The sequence below is a fragment of the Triticum urartu genome, chromosome 3, assembly GCF_003073215.2.
Source record: "Triticum urartu cultivar G1812 chromosome 3, Tu2.1, whole genome shotgun sequence".
In the NCBI taxonomy this organism is placed as follows: domain Eukaryota; kingdom Viridiplantae; phylum Streptophyta; class Magnoliopsida; order Poales; family Poaceae; genus Triticum; species Triticum urartu.
In genome coordinates this window covers 279,527,405-279,545,793 of record NC_053024.1, presented here as the reverse complement: position 1 = coordinate 279,545,793, position 18,389 = coordinate 279,527,405, and positions in this window count along the sequence as shown.

Genomic DNA, 18,389 nt, shown 5'->3' with positions numbered 1-18,389 from the left:
ACATTTATCATGATATTAGGAAATAATTAATAACTTTGTTATTGCCTCTAGGGCATATTTCCTTGAGTCTCCCACTTGCACTAGAGTCAATAATCTAGTTCACATCTTTATGTGATTAGTTCACATATCCATGTGACTAATACCCAAAGGGTTTACTAGAGTCAATAATCTAGTTCACATCGCTATGTGATTAACACCCAAAGAGTGATCATGTTTTGCTTGTGAGAGAAGTTTAGTCTACGGGTCTGCAACATTCAGATCCGTATGTATTTCGAAAATTTCTATGTCTACCATGCTCTGCACAGAGGTACTCTAGCTAATTGCTCCCACTTTCAATATGTATCCAGATCGAGACTTAGAGTCATCTAGATCTATGTAAAAATCTTTCATTGATGTAACTCTTTATGAAGAACTCTTTTATCACCTCCATAACCGAAAAATATTTCCTTTGTCCTCTAAGGATAGTTTTGACCGCTATCCAATGATCTACTCCTAGATCACTATTGTAATCCTTTGCCAGAATCATGCTAAGGTATACAATAGGACTGGTACACAGCATAGCATACTTTATAGAACCTATGACTGAGGCACAGGGAATGACTTTTCATTCTCTATTTTCTGCTGTGGTCGGGTTTTGAGTCTTTACTCAACTTCACACCTTGCAACACAGTTAAGAACTCCTTCTTTTACTGTTCCATTTTGAACTACTTCAAAATCTTGTCAAGGTATGTAATCATTGAAAAATATTATCAAGCGTCTTGATCTATCTCTATAGATCTTGATGCTTAATGTGTAAGCAGCTTCACCGAGGTCTTTTCTTTGAAAAACTCCTTTCAAACACTCCTTTATGCTTTCCAAGAAATTCTACATCATTTCCGATCGACAATATGTCATTCACATATACTTATCAGAAAGGCTGTAGTGCTCCCATTCACTTTCTTGTAAATATAGGCTTCACCGCAAGTCTGTATAAAACCATATGCTTTGATCACTTTATCAAAGCATATATTCCAACTCCGAGATGCTTGCACCAGTCCATAGATGGATCGCTGGAGCTTGCACACTTTGTTAGCACCTTTAGGATTGACAAAACCTTCTTGTTGCATCATATACAAATCTTCTTTAAGAAATCCATTAAGGAATGCAGTTTTGACATCCATTTTCCAGATTTCATAAAATGTGGCAATTGCTAACATGATTTGGACAGACTTAAGCATCGCTACGAGTGAGAAAATCTCATCGTAGTCAACATCTTGAACTTGTCGAAAACCTATTTGCGACAATTCGAGCTTTGTAGATAGTAACACTACTATCAGTGTCTGTCTTCCTCTTGAAAATCCATTTATTCTTAATGGCTCACCGATCATCGGACAAGTCAATCAAAGTCCATACATTGTTCTAATACATGGATCCCATCTCAGATTTCATGGCTTCAAGCCATTTCACGGAATCTGGGCTCATCATCGCTTCCTCATAGTTTGTAGGTTCGTCATGTTCAAGTAAGATGACCTAAAGAACAGGATTACCGTACCACTCTGGTGCCGATCTCACTCTGGTTGACCTACGAGGTTCGGTAGTAACTTGATCTGAAGTTACATGATCATCATCATTAGCTTCCTCACTAATTGGTGTAGGAGTCACAAGAACAGATTTCTGTGATGAACTACTTTCTAATAAGGGAGCATGTACAATTACCTCATCAAGTTCTACTTTCCTCCCACTCACTTCTTTCGAGAGAAACTCCTTCTCTAGAAAGGATCCATTCTTGGCAACAAAATAGAAGGTGTACCCAATAGTTTATTTTGGGAATAATATGAAGACACACTACTCCGATTTGGGTTCGAGCTAATCAGTTTGAAATTTTTTCACATAAGCATCGCAACCCCAAACTTTAAGAAATGACAACTTTGGTTTCTTGCCAAACCATAGTTTATACGGTGTCATCTCAACGGATTTAGATGGTTCCCTATTTAAAATGAATGCAGCTACCTCTAATGCATAACCCCAAAACGATAGCGGTAAATCAGTAAGAGACATCATAGATTGCACCATATCTAGTAAAGTGCAAATATGACGTTCGGACATACCATTATGCTGTGGTGTTCCAGGTGGCGTGAGTTGTGAAATTATTCGCATTGTTTGAAATGAAGACCAAACTCGTAACTCAAATATTCTCCTCCATGATCAGATCATAGAAACTTTATTTTCTTGTTACGAGGATTTTCCACTTCACTCTAAAATTCTTTGAACTTTTCAAATGTTTCAGACTTATGTTTCATCAAGTAGATATACCCATATCTGCTCAAATCATCTGTGAAGGTCAGAAAATAACGATACCCACTGCGAGCCCCAACACTCATCGGACCACATACATCAGTATGTATTATTTCCAATAAGTCAGTTGCTCGCTCCATTGTTCCGGAGAAAGGAGTCTTAGTCATCTTGCCCATGATGCATGGTTCGCAAGCATCAAGTGATTCATAATCAAGTGATTCCAAAAGACCATCGGTTTCTTCATGCGCTTTACACCAATATGACCTAAACGGCAGTGCCACAAATAAGTTGCACTATCATTATTAACTTTGCATCTTTTGGCTTCAATATTATGAATATGTGTATCACTACGATCGATATTCAATAAACCATTTATATTGAGTGTATGACCATAGAAGGTTTTATTCATGTAAATAGAACATCAATTATTCTTTGACTTAAATGAATAACCATATTGCAATAAACATGATCCAATCATATTCATGCTCAACGTAAACACCAAATAACATTTATTTTAGGTTCAACACTAACCCCGAAGGTAAAGTGAGTGTGCGATGGTGATCTTATCAACCTTGGAATCATTTCCAACACACATCGTCACCTCGTCCTCAACTAGTCTTTGTTTATTTTGCAACTCTCGTTTCGAGTTACTACTCTTAGCAACTGAACTAGTATCAAATACCGAGGGGTTTTCTATAAACACTAGTAAAGTACACATCAATAACATGTATATCAAGTATACCTTTGTTCACTTTGCCATCCTTCTTATCCACCAAGTATCTAGGGCAGTTCCACTTCCAGTGACCATTTCCTTTGCAGTAGAAGCACTCAGTTTCAGGCTTGGGTCTATCTTTGGGCTTCTTCATGGGATGGCTACTTGCTTGCCATTCTTCTCCAAGTTCCCTTTCTTTCCCTTGCCCTTTTACTTGAAACTAGTGGTCTTGTCAACCATCAACACTTGATGCTTTTCTCGATTTCTACCTTCGTTGATTTCAGCATCGTGAAGAGCTTCGGGAATCGTTTCCATTATCCCTTGCATATTATAGTTAATCATGAAGTTCTAGTAACTTGGTGATAGTGACTACAGAACTCTATCAATCACTATCTTATCGGGAAGATTAACTCCCACTTGATTCAAGTGATTGTAGTACTCAGACATTCTGAGCACATGCTCACTCGTTGAGCTATTCTCCTCCATTCTTGTAGGCAAAGTACTGTCAGATGTCTCGTACCTCTTGACATGGGCATGAGTATGAGATACCAATTTCAACTCTTGGAACATCTTATATGATCCGTGGGGTTCAAAACATTTTTGAAGTCCCGGTTCTAAGCCGTAAAGCATGGTGCACTAAACTATCAAGTAGTCATCATACCGAGCTTGTAAAACATTCATAACGTCTGCATCTGCTCCTGCAATAGGTCTGTCACCTAGAGGTGCATCATGGACATAATTCTTCTGTGCAGCAATGAGGATAATCCTCAGATCACAGACCTAGTCTGCATCATTGCTACTATCATCTTTCAACATAGTTTTTCTCTATGAACATATCAAAAATAAACAGGGAGCTACATCGCGAGCTATTGATCTACAACATAGTTATGCAAATACTATCAGAACTAAGTTCATGATAAATTAAAGTTCAATTAATCATATTACTGAAGAACTCCCACTTAGATAGCATCCCTCTAGTCATCTAAATGGTCACGTGATCCAAATCAACTAAACCATGTCCGATCATCATGTGAGATGGAGTAGTTTTCAATGGTGAACATCACTATGTTGATCATAGCTACTATATGATTCACGCTCGACCTTTCGGTCTCTAGTGTTCTGAGGCCATATCTACATATGCTAGGCTCGTCAAGTTAACCCAAGTATTCCACGTGTGCAATACTGGCTTGCACCCGTTGTATGTGAACGTAGAGCTTATCAAACCCGATCATCATGTGGTGTCTCGGCATGACGAACTGTCGCAACGGTGCATACTCAGGGAGAACACTTATAACTTGGAATTTAGTGAGAGATCATGTTGTAATGCTACCATCGAACTAAGCAAAATAAGATGCATAATGGATAAACATCACATGCAATCAAAATATGTGACATAATATGGCCATGATCATCTTGCGCCTTTGATCTCCATCTCCAAAGTACCGTCATGATCTCTATCGTCACCGGCATGACACCATGATCTCCATCATCTTGATCTCTATCAACATGTCATCACATACTCGTCTCGCCAACTATTGCTCTTGCAACTATTGTTATCGCATAGCGATAAAGTAAAGCAATTATATGGCGCTTGCATCTTATGCAATAAAGAGACAACCATAAGGCTCCTGCCAGTTGCCGATAACTTTAACAAAACATGATCATCTCATACAACAACTTATATCTCATCACGTCTTGACCATATCACATCATAACAAGCCCTGCAAAAACAAGTTAGAGTCCTCTACTTTGTTGTTGCAAGTTTTACGTGGCTACTACGGGCTGAGCATGAACCGTTCTTACCTACACATCAAAAGCCACAACGGGGTATAGTGATTGCTTTTTGATCATCAGAAAGAACCCTGTTCATTGAATCTGATTCAACTAAAGCTGGAGAAACAGACACCCACTAGCCACCTGTGTGCGAGGCATGTCGGTAGAACCAGTCTCGCGTAAGCGTACGCGTAATGTCGGTCTGGGCAGCTTCATCCAACAATGCTGCCAAATGAAGAATAAACTAGTGACGGCAAGCAATATGTATATACCCACGCCCACAACTCCTTTGTGTTCTACTCGTGCATATAACATCTAAGCATAAACCTGGCTCTGATACCACTATTGGGGAACGCAGTAATTTCAAAAAATTACCTACGCACACGCAAGATCATGGTGATGCATAGCAACGAGAGGGGAGAATTTCGTCTACATACCCTCGTATACCATAAGAGGAAGCGTTATGACAACGCGGTTGATGTAGTCGTACGTCTTCACGATCGACTGATCTTAGCACCAAAAGTACGGCACCTCCACGATCTGCACACGTTCATCTCGGTAACGTCCCACGAACCCACGATCCAGCAGAGTGTCGAGGGAGATCTTCGTCAGCACGAAGGCGTAAATGACGGTGATGATGATGCTACCAGAACAGGGCTTCGCCTAAGCACCGTTATGATATGACCGAGGTGGATTATGGTGGAGGGGGCACCGCACACGGCTAAGAGATCAATGATCAACTTGTGTGTCTAAGGGGTGCCCCCCTCCCCCATATATAAAGGAGAGGAGGAGGTGAAGGGCCGGCCCTCAACTATGGCGCGCCTTGGGGAGTCCTACTCCCACCGGGAGTAGGATTCCCCCCTTTCCAAGTAGTAGGAGTAGGAGAGAGGGAAGGGGAAGAGAGAAGAGAAGGAAGGAGGGGGCGCCGCCCCTCCCCCTAGTCCAATTCGGACTAGGCCTTGGGGGGCGCAGCATGCCCTAGGCAGCCCTTCTCTCTCTCCCCTATAGCCCAAAAAGTCCCATATACTCCCCGGCGAATTCATGTAACTCTCTGGTACTCCGATAAATACTCGAACCACTCAGAACCTTTACGATGTCCGAATATAGCCTTCCAATATATCGATCTTTACGTCTTGAACATTTCGAGACTCCTCGTCATGTCCCTAATCTCATCTGGGACTCCAAACAACCTTCGGTACATCAAAACACATAAACTCATAATATCGATCATCACCGAACGTTAAGCGTGTGTACCCTACGGGTTCGAGAACTATGTAGACTTGACCGAGACTCATTTCCGGTAAATAACCAATAGCGGAACCTGGATGCTCATATTGGCTCCTACATATTCTACGAAGATCTTTATGGGTCAAACCGCATAACAACATACGTTGTTCCCTTTGTCATCGGTATGTTACTTGCCCGAGATTCGACCGTAGGCATCTCAATACCTAGTTCAATATCGTTACTGGCAAGTCTCTTTACTCATTCTTTAATGCATCATCTTGCAACTAACTCATTAGTCACATTGCTTACAAGGCTTATGGTGATGTGCATTACCGAGAGGGCCCAGAGATACCTCTGCGACAATCGGAGTGACAAATCCTAGTCTCGATCTATGCCAACTCAACAAGTACCATCAGAGGCACCTGTAGAGCACCTTTATAATCAGCCAGTTACGTTGTGACGTTTGGTAGCACACAAAGTGGTCCTCCGGTATTCGGGAGTTGCATAATCTCATAGTCAGAGGAACATGTATAAGTCATGAAGAAAGGAGTAGCAACAAACTAAATGATCATCGCACTAAGCTAACGGAATGGGTCAAGTCAATCACATCATTCCCTAATGATGTGATCACGTTAATCAAATGACAACTCATCTCTATGGCTAGGAAACTTAACCATCTTTGATTCAACGAGCTAGTCAAGTAGAGGCATACTAGTGACACTCTGTTTGTCTATGTATTCACACATGTACTAAGTTTCCAGTTAATACAATTCTATCATGAATAATAAACATTTAACATGATATAAGGAAATAAATAATAACTTTATCATTGCCTCTAGGGCATATTTCCTTCGCCCACAAGCCTGTTGGCCGCACCCATGGTAGGGGGACACACCCCTCAAGCTTGTGGGCCCCTCGGGCATCGTTTCACATTGATTCTTTTTCCCAAAAATCACAAATATTCAGAAAAAAATCTCCGTAAATTTTTATCACGTTTGGACTTCGTTTGTTATGGATATTCTGTGAAATCAAAGACATGCAATAAATAGGAACTGGCACTAGGCACTAGATCAATATGTTAGTCCAAAAATAATATAAAATGTTGCCAAAAGTATATGAAAGTTGTGGAATATTGGCATGAAACAATCAACAATTATAGATACGACAGAGACGTATCAGTGAACTGCGTTGGGATTCCCTGGAGAGGAGAGGATGATGCAGTATAGTAGAGATAAGTATTTTCCTCAATTAAGAACTAATGTTATCAATCCAGTAGGAGAACCAAGCAACAACTCGTTAGCAGCACCTGCACACAAGCAACAAATCTGGCAACCCAACGCGAACAAGGGGTTGTCAATCCCTTGACGGTTACGATCAAGATTAAACTGTATGGTGATAGATAGATAGATCAAACAAAAATAAAAAGTAAAAAATGAAGCAAGGTATTTTAGGTTTAAATATATGATAAAATTAGACCCAGGGGCCATAGTTTTCACTAGAGGCTTGTCTCTCGAAAATAGCATACAGTGGGTAAACAAATTACATTGGGTGATTGATAGAAAAGCAAATAATTATGACGATATCCAAGGAATTGATCATATATAGGCATCATGCCCGAGACAAGTAGACCGAAACGATTCTGCATGTACTACTATTACTCCACACATCGACCTCTATCCAACATGCATCTAGTGTAGTAGGTTCATAGAAACAGAGTAATGCCTTAAGCAAGATGACATGATGTAGACAAGATAAAGTCATGTATGAATAAACCCCATGTTTTCCCCTTAATAGCAACGATACATACGTGACTTGTCCCCATCTGTCACTGGGATTGACCACCGCAAGATTGAACCCATTACAAAGCACCTCTCCCATTGCAAGAACAATCAATCTAGTTGGCCAAACCAAATAAATAGATCGGAGAGAAATACAAAGGTATAGTGATCATGCCTAAAAGAGTTCAGAAAAAACTCCAATAATATTCATGGATAGATCTGATCATAAACTCCCAATTCATCAGATCCCAACAAGCACACCACAAAAATTCATTACATTGAATAGATCTCAGATACGTCCATTTTGAATCATGCTTTTATGTTGATATTTATTGCATTATGGGTTGTTATTACACATTATGGTATAATACTTATGCCTTTTGTCTCTAATTTTACAAGATTTACATGAAGAGGGAGAACGCCGGTAGCTGGAATTATGGACCGGAAATGAGCAAATTCGAGAGACCTATTCGGCACAACTCCAAAAGTCCTAAAAATTTACAGAGAATTATTTTGGAATATATAAAAATTATTGGGCGAAGAAAATACCAGAGGGGACCGACCAAGTGGCCACAAGCCTGGGCGACGCTCCCTACCCCCTGGGTGCGCCCCGAGGGCTTGTGGGCCCCCTGGCAGGTCTTCGGTGCCTATCTCCTACTATATGGAGGCTTTTGACTTGGGAAAAAATCATAAGGAACCTTTCGGGATGAAGCGCCACTTTCTCGAGGGGGAACCTGGGCAGAAGCAATCTAGGGCTCCGACGGAGCTGTTCTGCCGGGCAAACTTCCCTGCCGGATGGGGAAATCGAAGCCATCATCATCACCAATTACCCTCTCATCGAGAGGGTGTAAATCTCCATCAACATCTTCACCAGAACCATCTCCTGTCAAACCCTAGTTCATCTCTTGTATTCAATCATTGTCTCAAAACCTCACATTGGTACCTGTGGGTTTGTTCTTGAGGACATGGTAGAAGTCTTGTTATAAGTAATCATGTGAATTTGGTATTCATTCGATATTTTGATGAGATGTATGTTGTCTTTCCTCTAGTGGTGTTATGTGAACGTTGACTACATGACACTTCACCATGATTTGGGCCTAGGGGAAGGAATTGAGAAGTAATAAGTAGATGATGGATTGCTAGAGTGACAGAAGCTTAAACCCTAGTTTATGCATTGCTTCGTAAGGGAATGATTTGTATGCACATGTTTCATGCTATGGTTAGATTTATCTTAATTCTTCTTTCATAGTAGCGGATGCTTGCAAGAGGGTTTAATCATAAGTGGGAGGCTTATCCAAGTAAGGACAGCACCCAAGCACCGGTCCACCCACATATCAAATTATCAAAGTAACAAACGCAAATCATATGAGCATGATGAAAACTAACTTGACAATAATTCTCATGTGTCCTCGGGAGCGCTTTGCTTTATATAAGAGTTCGTCCAGGCTTATCCTTTGCTACAAAAAGGATTGGGCCACCTTGCAGCACCTTTGTTTCACTTGTTACTTGTTACTCGTTACAAATTATCTTATCACAAAACTATCTATTACCAATAATGTCAGTGCTTGCAGAAAATACATTGCTGAAAACCACTTGTCATTTCCTAATGATCCTCGTTGGGTTCGACTCTATTACTTATCAAAAGAACTACTATAGATCCCATATACTTGTGGGTCATCAAGACACTTTTCTGGTGTCGTTGCTCGGGAGTGAAGTGCCTTTGGTGAGTGGAATTTTGTAAGGAAAAATTTATATTACGTGCTGAAATTTACTATCACTTGTCACTATGGAAAATAATCCTTCGAGGGGCTTGTTCGGGTCTTCACCTCGACCGCAACAACAAAGAGTTGCTCCTCAACCTACTGCACCTACTGAAAATATTTATTATGAAATTCCTTCGGGTATGATACAAAAACTTCTAGCTAATCCTTATGCAGGAGATGGAACACTACATCCTAATTTGCATCTAATATATGTGGATGAAGTTTGTAGATTTTTTAAGCTTGCAAGTTTGCTTGAGGATGATGTGAAGAATAAAGTCTTCCCTTTATCTTTGAAGGGAAAGGCATTGACATGGTATAGGCTATGTGATGACATTGGATCTTGGAATTACAACAGATTGAAATTGGATTTTCATTAGATGTTTTATCCTATGAATCTGGTTCATCGTGATCAGAATTATATATGTAATTTTTGGCTTTGTGAAGGAGAAAGTATATCTCAAGCTTGGTGGAGGCTTAAGTCAATGTTATATTAATTCTCCAATAATGAGCTCTCAAGAGAAATTATTATTCAGAATTTTTATGCTCGGCTTTCTCGTAATGATCAATCCATGCTCGATACTTCTTGTACTGGTTCTTTTATGAAGAAAACAATTGAATTCAAATGGGATCTCTTCGAAAGAATTAAATGCAACTCTAAAGATTCGTAGCTCGGCGAAGGTAAGGAGTCAGGTATAAACTTTTATGGATATCGATGCTTTTCGTGAATTTAGCACTAAATATGGACATGCTCTGAGATAGTAGCTTCTTTCTGTGAATCATGTGCTACTCATGTTGATCTCCCTAAGGAGAAGTGGTTTAAATATCATCCTCGCATAGAAGTAAAAATATTAGAACCTATCAAAGCTGAAGAAGAAACCATTACTTATAATGTTGATCCTATTATTCCTACTACCTATATTGAGAAACCACATTTTCCTGTTAGGATAAAAGAACATGCTAAAGCTTCAGTTGTAGTCTGTAAGAGTTACACTACAACACCTAGACCCCCTGAACAAATTGAAGTTGAACCATATTACAACGATTACATAGATTAGATCCACTGGCCATCAATGTTCTCCACCAGTGCAAATATTGGGAACAATGCAACATATTAAATACACTTGTTATCAAAGTTGGCGACTACAGCAAATAAACGCCGCAGCAAAACAAGTCTAGAACTGAAACCACTTCGGAAGAGCTCAAGAAACAATATCCTAATGTCGGTGTAACAAACCTTGGCATATGTTTCCCAGATTGTACATAGGCACGGAGGCAAGGTTACAACAGCAAGACAAGACCAAGCTAAGGAGATAGCTCTTTGAGGAATCAAAGGGCGGATCAAGAAGACCAAGACAAGATAGAAGAGCAAGGAAGCACTAAGGAAAAACCTCCCTTACTGGGCAGGTGATCCCGGTCAGGTCGAGGCCACACCAAAGACAAGTCTCAAAACTCCCCTAGCAGGCTTGCGAGGGACGCCAAGGGCGGATCACCCCGCCAAGGCACCACCGCTCCCCCGTACAACTACTCTAGTCACTTGTCAATGTGGTGTCGAGCCCCCAAGAGATTAAGTGGCTGTCCTCTGGCACGTGACAACCATTTGGGCAGAAGATTCACCCTACATGACACCCGTCCAGAGGCGTGTCAGGCATATGAGCGAGAGACAGCTAAAGTGGCGTAGCAAGGCTTGTCGGGCTACATCGATGACGTGACACTAAGCTGCGCATTTAATGCGCCTTGTCCTGTCTGCAGAGTTAGGTATGATAGCACTATTTGGTATCTAATCAGTGTGTAATGACTAATTTTCCATTGTTGTAACCCCTTAACCTATAAAAGTAGGGCCATGGCGACCTAAAATAGGATTCGGACCCTTGTACACTCTTACGCGCGTATCTGCTCTCACCGAGGTGACCTTGCCGTGCTTGAGCATTGCGTGTTCGTCACGGTCCTCCATCAAATCTACCAAAGTAGGAGTAGGGTTTTACATTTCGCAGTGGCCTAAACCTGGGTAAAAACCACCGCGTCACCATTTGTCGTGTTGCCCCTATGATCTCTGCTCTTTGTGAAAATCCTACCGCCTCAGCGAAACCAATCAGGCTCCGAATGGTGGCTCTCCACTTATCCATTTGATTGGCCGCTGGAGGAAATCTCAATAGGAGCTGGGCTCGCGCCATGTCTTCCGAAGCTGTGCTTGGCATAGACGATGATGCAGATCGCGACGTCGCCTGACTTCTGACGGTGCCGGTAGTGGTGGCGTCGTGCTCTCATCGCCGTGAGCCAGTCGCGAGGGTGGCGTGTCGACGAGGCATATGCGCTTGGGGATTGACGACCCAGTTCGGCACATCGTCTAGGTTAACTTGCCTTGGGGATGTCGCGTGCCCCATAGCCACACCCGCAGCAGGGGCAACTAGAGGGTTGAGATTCGCACCAGAGCGAGCGACATCGCTACGGCTGCGTCCTTCAGTGAGGTGGAGAGGCAGAGATGGAATGTTCTCCCCACTCACATCTTGTGGAACATGGCCGACTATTGATGCTGTCCTCCTTCGGCGCCTCCTACTCCCACTTCGGTTGTAGGGGGAACGGTGATGATGTCACCCGCGCTGGTCACATTTCCCGCGACGTCCATGTCCCCGTGCACCCCCTTAGCCCCCACGACATCAGTGGCTGCATGGAAGGGGGCCTTTGAGGTGGATGGGTGAGCTGTAGCGCTGTACATTTTCTTGGGTGCCATGGATGATGAAGCCGTTGATGAAGATGAAGATGATGAAGATCGACACGCTGCTTACAACCTCGGGTTCGCACAAGCGCCTCCCACTACCTAGCGCACCAAAGATGTCGTGGCGGAACACGATCACCTATGGGGCCATTGGCCCCTTGTGGTTCGGCGAGGGAGAGGGGCACGTTGCACAAAGAGCGAAGATCGTATGGGCAGCGCGACAAATGGTGACGCGGTGGTTTTTACCCAGGTTCAGGCCACTGCGTAGCATAAACCCTACTCCTGCTTTGGTAGAATTGACGGAGGACCATGACCCACAGCGCTCAAGCCCCGCAAGGTCGCCTTTGGGAGAGCAGCTACGCGCGTAAGAGTGTACAAGGGTTTGAATCCTATTTTAGGTTGCCATGGCCCTCCTTTTATAGGTTAAGGGGTTGCCACAATGGCAAATCAGTCATTACACACTGATTAGATAGCAAACAGTGCTATCATACCTAACTCTATAGAGAGGACAAGGCGCATTAAATGCACCGCTTAGTGTCACGTCATGGATGTAGCCTGGCAAGCATTGCCGTGCCACTTTAGCTGTCTCTCGCCCTGTCTACCTGACCCGCCTCTGGACGAGTGTCATGCAGGGTGAATCTTCTCAACAGGCAGCGACAATGGCCCGAGCTGCTGGTCGTACCAAAGGGGACACTCCTATGATGTAGTCCCCTCCACGGCAACCAGCGTAGGGGCCGCAGCCAGAACCACACGACCAAGAACACGACAATGTGTCGATGGCTTCATCTAATCCTCGAGCCCGTTGAGACCAGCGGCAGGTCCTAGAAGACAGGTGGATGAAAGACGTGCGCATCACCATAGAGCAACGCCACGAACCCCGCCACTAGTCTGATAGGCGCAATGGCCCCAATGTCGATGAGCCTGTGCCCGGTGGAGATGGATACCTGCCTTTCGAGGTTAGGTGTCCTGCATTCACTCGTGAGCTACGTGATGTAGGGTAGAAACCTAATCGCCCGATCTTTCACGAAAGGAGCGTATCCCATGATGAACATGAAGAACACGAGGGGAAAACAAGGGGAAACACGAGAGAATCACTCAACCAACAAGAAATAGTCACACATGTGCTAGATCCTCGAGTACATAAAGTAAGATATACGATCCACAATCAACTAGGGACGGTACACGGTAACCGGTCTTCTCCGTGAGGAGGTCTTGAAGTTCTTCTCCAAAAGGAGGTCTTGAATCCAAAGGGATCTTCTTCGTAGAGGTCGCGGTCTCTCTCGTGGAGTAGATCTGATGTGGATGAGCAATGCTCTATCTCTAAAATGAGCTAAACCAATGCTAACCCTAACTAGTAGGAGGGGGAGTAGTATATATAGTCTAAGCCATGAAGGGGTAAGTGGGAAAGGGGATACATGGGCCTCGGGCCCTGTCCATGCGCGCAGGCAGGTGTCAGATGTCCGGGCGTCGGGCCGTATGTCCGGGCTGGCAGGCCGGATGTCTGGGCTGACGGAGCTGGTCACGGTGCTCTCTAGAATGGCTTGTCCGGATTTCCGGGGGTGAGGCCGGATGTCCGGGTGTTGGCGAGGCGCTGGATGTCCGGGGCTGACGCCAGATGTCCGGGGCCTGTAGCACTTCGGCTGCAGGGCTGCTGCTGTTGTTGACATCTTCAAGGGCCGGATGTCCGGGCTAGGGCCGGATGTCTGGGTCCTGGGAGATGTCTCCGTCTTCTTCCGTCGTCGCTTCCATGCTTCCCTCGCGGATGGTGTTGTTGTTCCTTGGCGCTTGCACTCCTCTTCGTCGTCCATAGTGTTCCGACAATACCTATGCATGCACACGAGAGGGGTGTCAAGTAGTATACCATCCTCGAAGGGGTCAAGTGAGCACGTATAAAGGAGATGATTCACCTTTGGGTATGTCAAGTAGATGTCGCACGTGTCACTCGCCAAACGGACTCTTGACATGGTGATGTCCATAGGATTCTCCGCATCATCTCCCCTCCCTTGGGAAAGATCCGACCTCGGATCGAAATCCAAATCACCATGGGAAAGAGATGGCGTCGCTGTGTAGGAGTGGTCGATCACCAAGTTCTCGTCATCTTGAATCTCGAAATGGGCACTCTCGAATGTCGCACCATCTTGGGATTCCTTCAAAAGGATCAAAGACAACAAACACTTGGAAACAATGTGGTTAGCGTTAGTGCAAAACCAAGCATTCAAGAGGTGATTCACCAAACAAGTGTCGTCATCATGCAAAGCATATGGCTTGACAAAGGATTGTGACATGGCATATAAGCATATCAATTGACCATAATCAAGGATATCATGGGGACAAGCATGTAAATGTGAGGTAGTGATGCAAATATGTTGGACAAGTGAACAAGCATCTACCTCAAGCTCATAGCAAACATTCAAATATTGCTCAATGAAAGGTCTATGGTAGGCATAAGAATCATTCACAACACCAAAGAAGGTGAGATGTCTAAACACATGGATCAAGTGCAAGACAATCCAAGCAATACGTGCATAAGGTGTAGTGAAGATAGTGTGGCACTCAACACAATAGAAAGAGCAATTGTTCATCATGTGTGAGGCAATCAAGGCAAGCATGTAGCAGTCAATGGGACATGGCATATGTGAAGTGATGACATTGTTGCAACCAAACAGGTGATAGGAGCAAGTAATCGAAGAATTGGATGCAACACACAAGGCATATATATCATGATGCATGGAATGGTGGAAATGACAAGTCGAAGCAAGGACTCTAACATGTGAGCAATCAAGTGGTCCAAGATGAACAATAAGGCTCATGGTGCAAGCAACACAAGTAGTATGATCCGTCATATCCATGCTCAAGAAAGATGTCACCTTGAAAAAAAAAATTTCCACTTTTTTTTCGGAAATCAGGGCAGCGACGACGAAAAAGTGCGACAAAAAATCACTATGATGGCACGTGGCTCAAAAGACTCAGAAAAGCCTAAAAATAGGATAGGGAAAAAAAAATTTGCCCCAGAAAATTTTGGCCTAAAAACTGCCCGGGGGTCTCCAGAACAATCCCCAGAATTTTTTTTTTTCCGAGACCTACGCAGGCAAGGAAACACGAATCGGAATTGAGATTGATCTCAAGAACAATCCTAATATGAGAAGAACTCGGATTGGTGGTCGATATATGGTTGTGGTATATGGCAGCGGTGGTGGTATATGGTAGCGGTGGTGGTATGTGGTATATGGATAAGGATTCAGAGCGGTGGCGGATAAGCAAAAGTGGTAGATGGGCGATGATGATGGTGCGGCGGCGGCGTGACAACTTATGACCAGAACTCGAAACTCTAAAAGACTAGACTCTAAGACCAGCAACTTGACACGACGATGCAACCGCAAATTCAACAAAGCAAAAACCCTAAAAAGATTATGCAAAGGCTCAGATTGGTTCGGATATGATGAACTAACCCTAATTTTTTTTTGTGGCTTTTTCGTGGACTGTAGGTATGAAGAACAGACTCGATCTAATCTACGAAAAACTGTAAAATCTCACCGAGCAACCTGGAAATCTGATACCACTGATAGAGGCAAAGGTGTCCCGATGTTTCGATGAGATGGTGGCTATCGTTTTCTGTGGGAGTCGACCTTGACGATCCGACTACGAACGTGCGAGACGTCGCGCCTTAGCAATCGCTAAACCAACTTCCGAGGGGTTATTGACCACGCCGGAGCACGATCAACCTGACCACGAGGGCCTGTTTCCTGCGAGCAAACGAAGAACAAGCAAGAAACTGAGATTGCAATCTGGATATTGCGAATATAAGATGAAAGCTTTATTGATCAAGGTGGGGTTCTGTGACGTCTTGGTCTGGTCGTTGGACACAAACGAAGTACGCGAAGTTGCAGCTATGGCGAACTTTTAATCTAAACAAAACCCAAGTCTAAACGACGCCCTAAGGGCTGTATATATGGAGGAAGAGAGGGGAATTTCGTGGCCCTTGAGGGTGGGGTCCGAAACCAACCCTAACTCTTGTTTCCCCACACATACGGACTCTAAAAATAGCCTATACTTAAGTATTTCGAAATTACATGGGCCTGGCCCATTAATAAGGTGACGCAGCACCTAGAATAGCCTATGGACGAATATTATGAAGTGGCATCTTGTATATTTCGTCCAAGGCTTCATGCACTCCTTATGGCGGCTTCAAAGTCCTGAAATCATCACTTGTAACTCCGTTCTTGATCCCCTTGCGCATACCATCAACTCCATTCGTGTTCTTGCTCCAATGTTCATCCTTCTCCAAGCTAGGACCTTCATTTGTAAGCAAAACAAATGTATCCAATTTAGGCAACATCATAATCTCATGAACATTAGAATCATTACCAAGAAACGAAAGTACCTGGTAATTTAATTGGCGTGCGCGAGCTCTAGTAATTGGTCCAGTATATGTAACAGTAGGGGCTGTGGGTGTAACAATGGTATTGATGTCCTCATCAGAAGGTGTGTCCTTGTGCGTCCTTCACAATGCCGAAGTGGTATGAAAGGTGGTGTAGAAGCGAGTCATTGTCGAATGTATGTGGCTCGCTCTCAACAGCTCGGATTGTCAACTCACGTGACGTGGAAGTTGACACGAAGTCCAAGTATCCTACACATTGCACACAACAAAAGAAAGAACGTATGCGCATGGTAGATAAACACATCATTGATCATGATGGTTCTTTTCTCTTGCACATAACCATTAGAAGCACAAGTGCATGAATAATATGATGCAACAATGGCAATATTCATGGCACTAGGTATATGGTGCAAAGAGGTAAGACAAGCATGCTTCACAAGAGAAATGTCAAAATCTCCAAATATATGCGAGAATGCTATGGGGGCAAACTCATTATCAAGACTAAAGGCATAATTGCACTCAATACATGGCAAATCATCTAGCATGAGAGAGGCAACATATGGAGACATATGACGGCAAGCAATAACAATCATGTGATAAGCATGTAGATGGTTGTCATCAACCGCATTAAATGAGAAAGTATGAATCATCGGTGATGCAACATAAGCAATCGTAGTAATCAAGTTGTGCAAGATAGTAGTGCAAAGATGCAACATACTAGAGGAAATCATTGCAATCATGTCATGTGAGAAAATAATATGCATAGACAATGCACATGACATATCGCAAGCACGAACACAAAGCAAGATTAGAGTATCATCATAGGCATGGGGCACAAAGCAAACATGGCAATAACAAGTGATATCTCCACCAAGCTTGCAAATACACATAGAAGTACTAGAATCAATCATCATGTGTAATGCAAAGCATGGGTCACAAATGCATGGCAAAGGCATAGGAATGAGCATATCATGCAAAGTGAACATGGCAAGATGGGCATATAATATGTAATGGACAATAACCCATAGCCAAGTGAGGGTCATGTAGAAGAAATGCGTGAAGTCTTTGCACGAAGAGAGCGGTGGGAAAGACACTCCATGGGATCCCAAGTCATCATTGCTCTCTAGATCTTGTTTTGTCAACTCGTGGGATTGCGAGGTTGACAAGAATTCATGGGTACCTACACCCAAAAGACACAAACGAAAGAAATTGTGTGTGTGGTAAATGTACACATCATCCATCATGATGTGTATGTGCACGTGAAAGTTAGCACAAGATAAGCGTTGCTTAAAGAAATTTGATGCATGGTATAAGAACATGTCATCCATCATGAAAGAATAGTTATTATGTATAACACGATGGGGATGCAAATTGAGCGTAAAAATATATGGCACATCAATATCATGTATATTCATGGGGAGCATATTATTCACATAAGTATTGGGATCATGCAATGAATGGGATGAATCAAAATCTCCTAAAATGTATGAGGAAACTATGGGGGTATCCTCATGAGCAATAATGGAAACACCATATGGAGAAAATGGACAACATCCAAAACAATGCATATCCGAAGCTAGGTGTTCATGGCATGGCATATGAGATAAATGATGCAAAGGGAGCATATCTGCATAGTCACTATGAAGAGATTGCAAATATGACATATGATTGATCTCATGCATAGCATATGACAAGTCAAGTGGATTGGCAAACATGATGTGACCAAGAGAATTATCACAAGAAATCCTATGTTGGCATCACAACTAAAAGA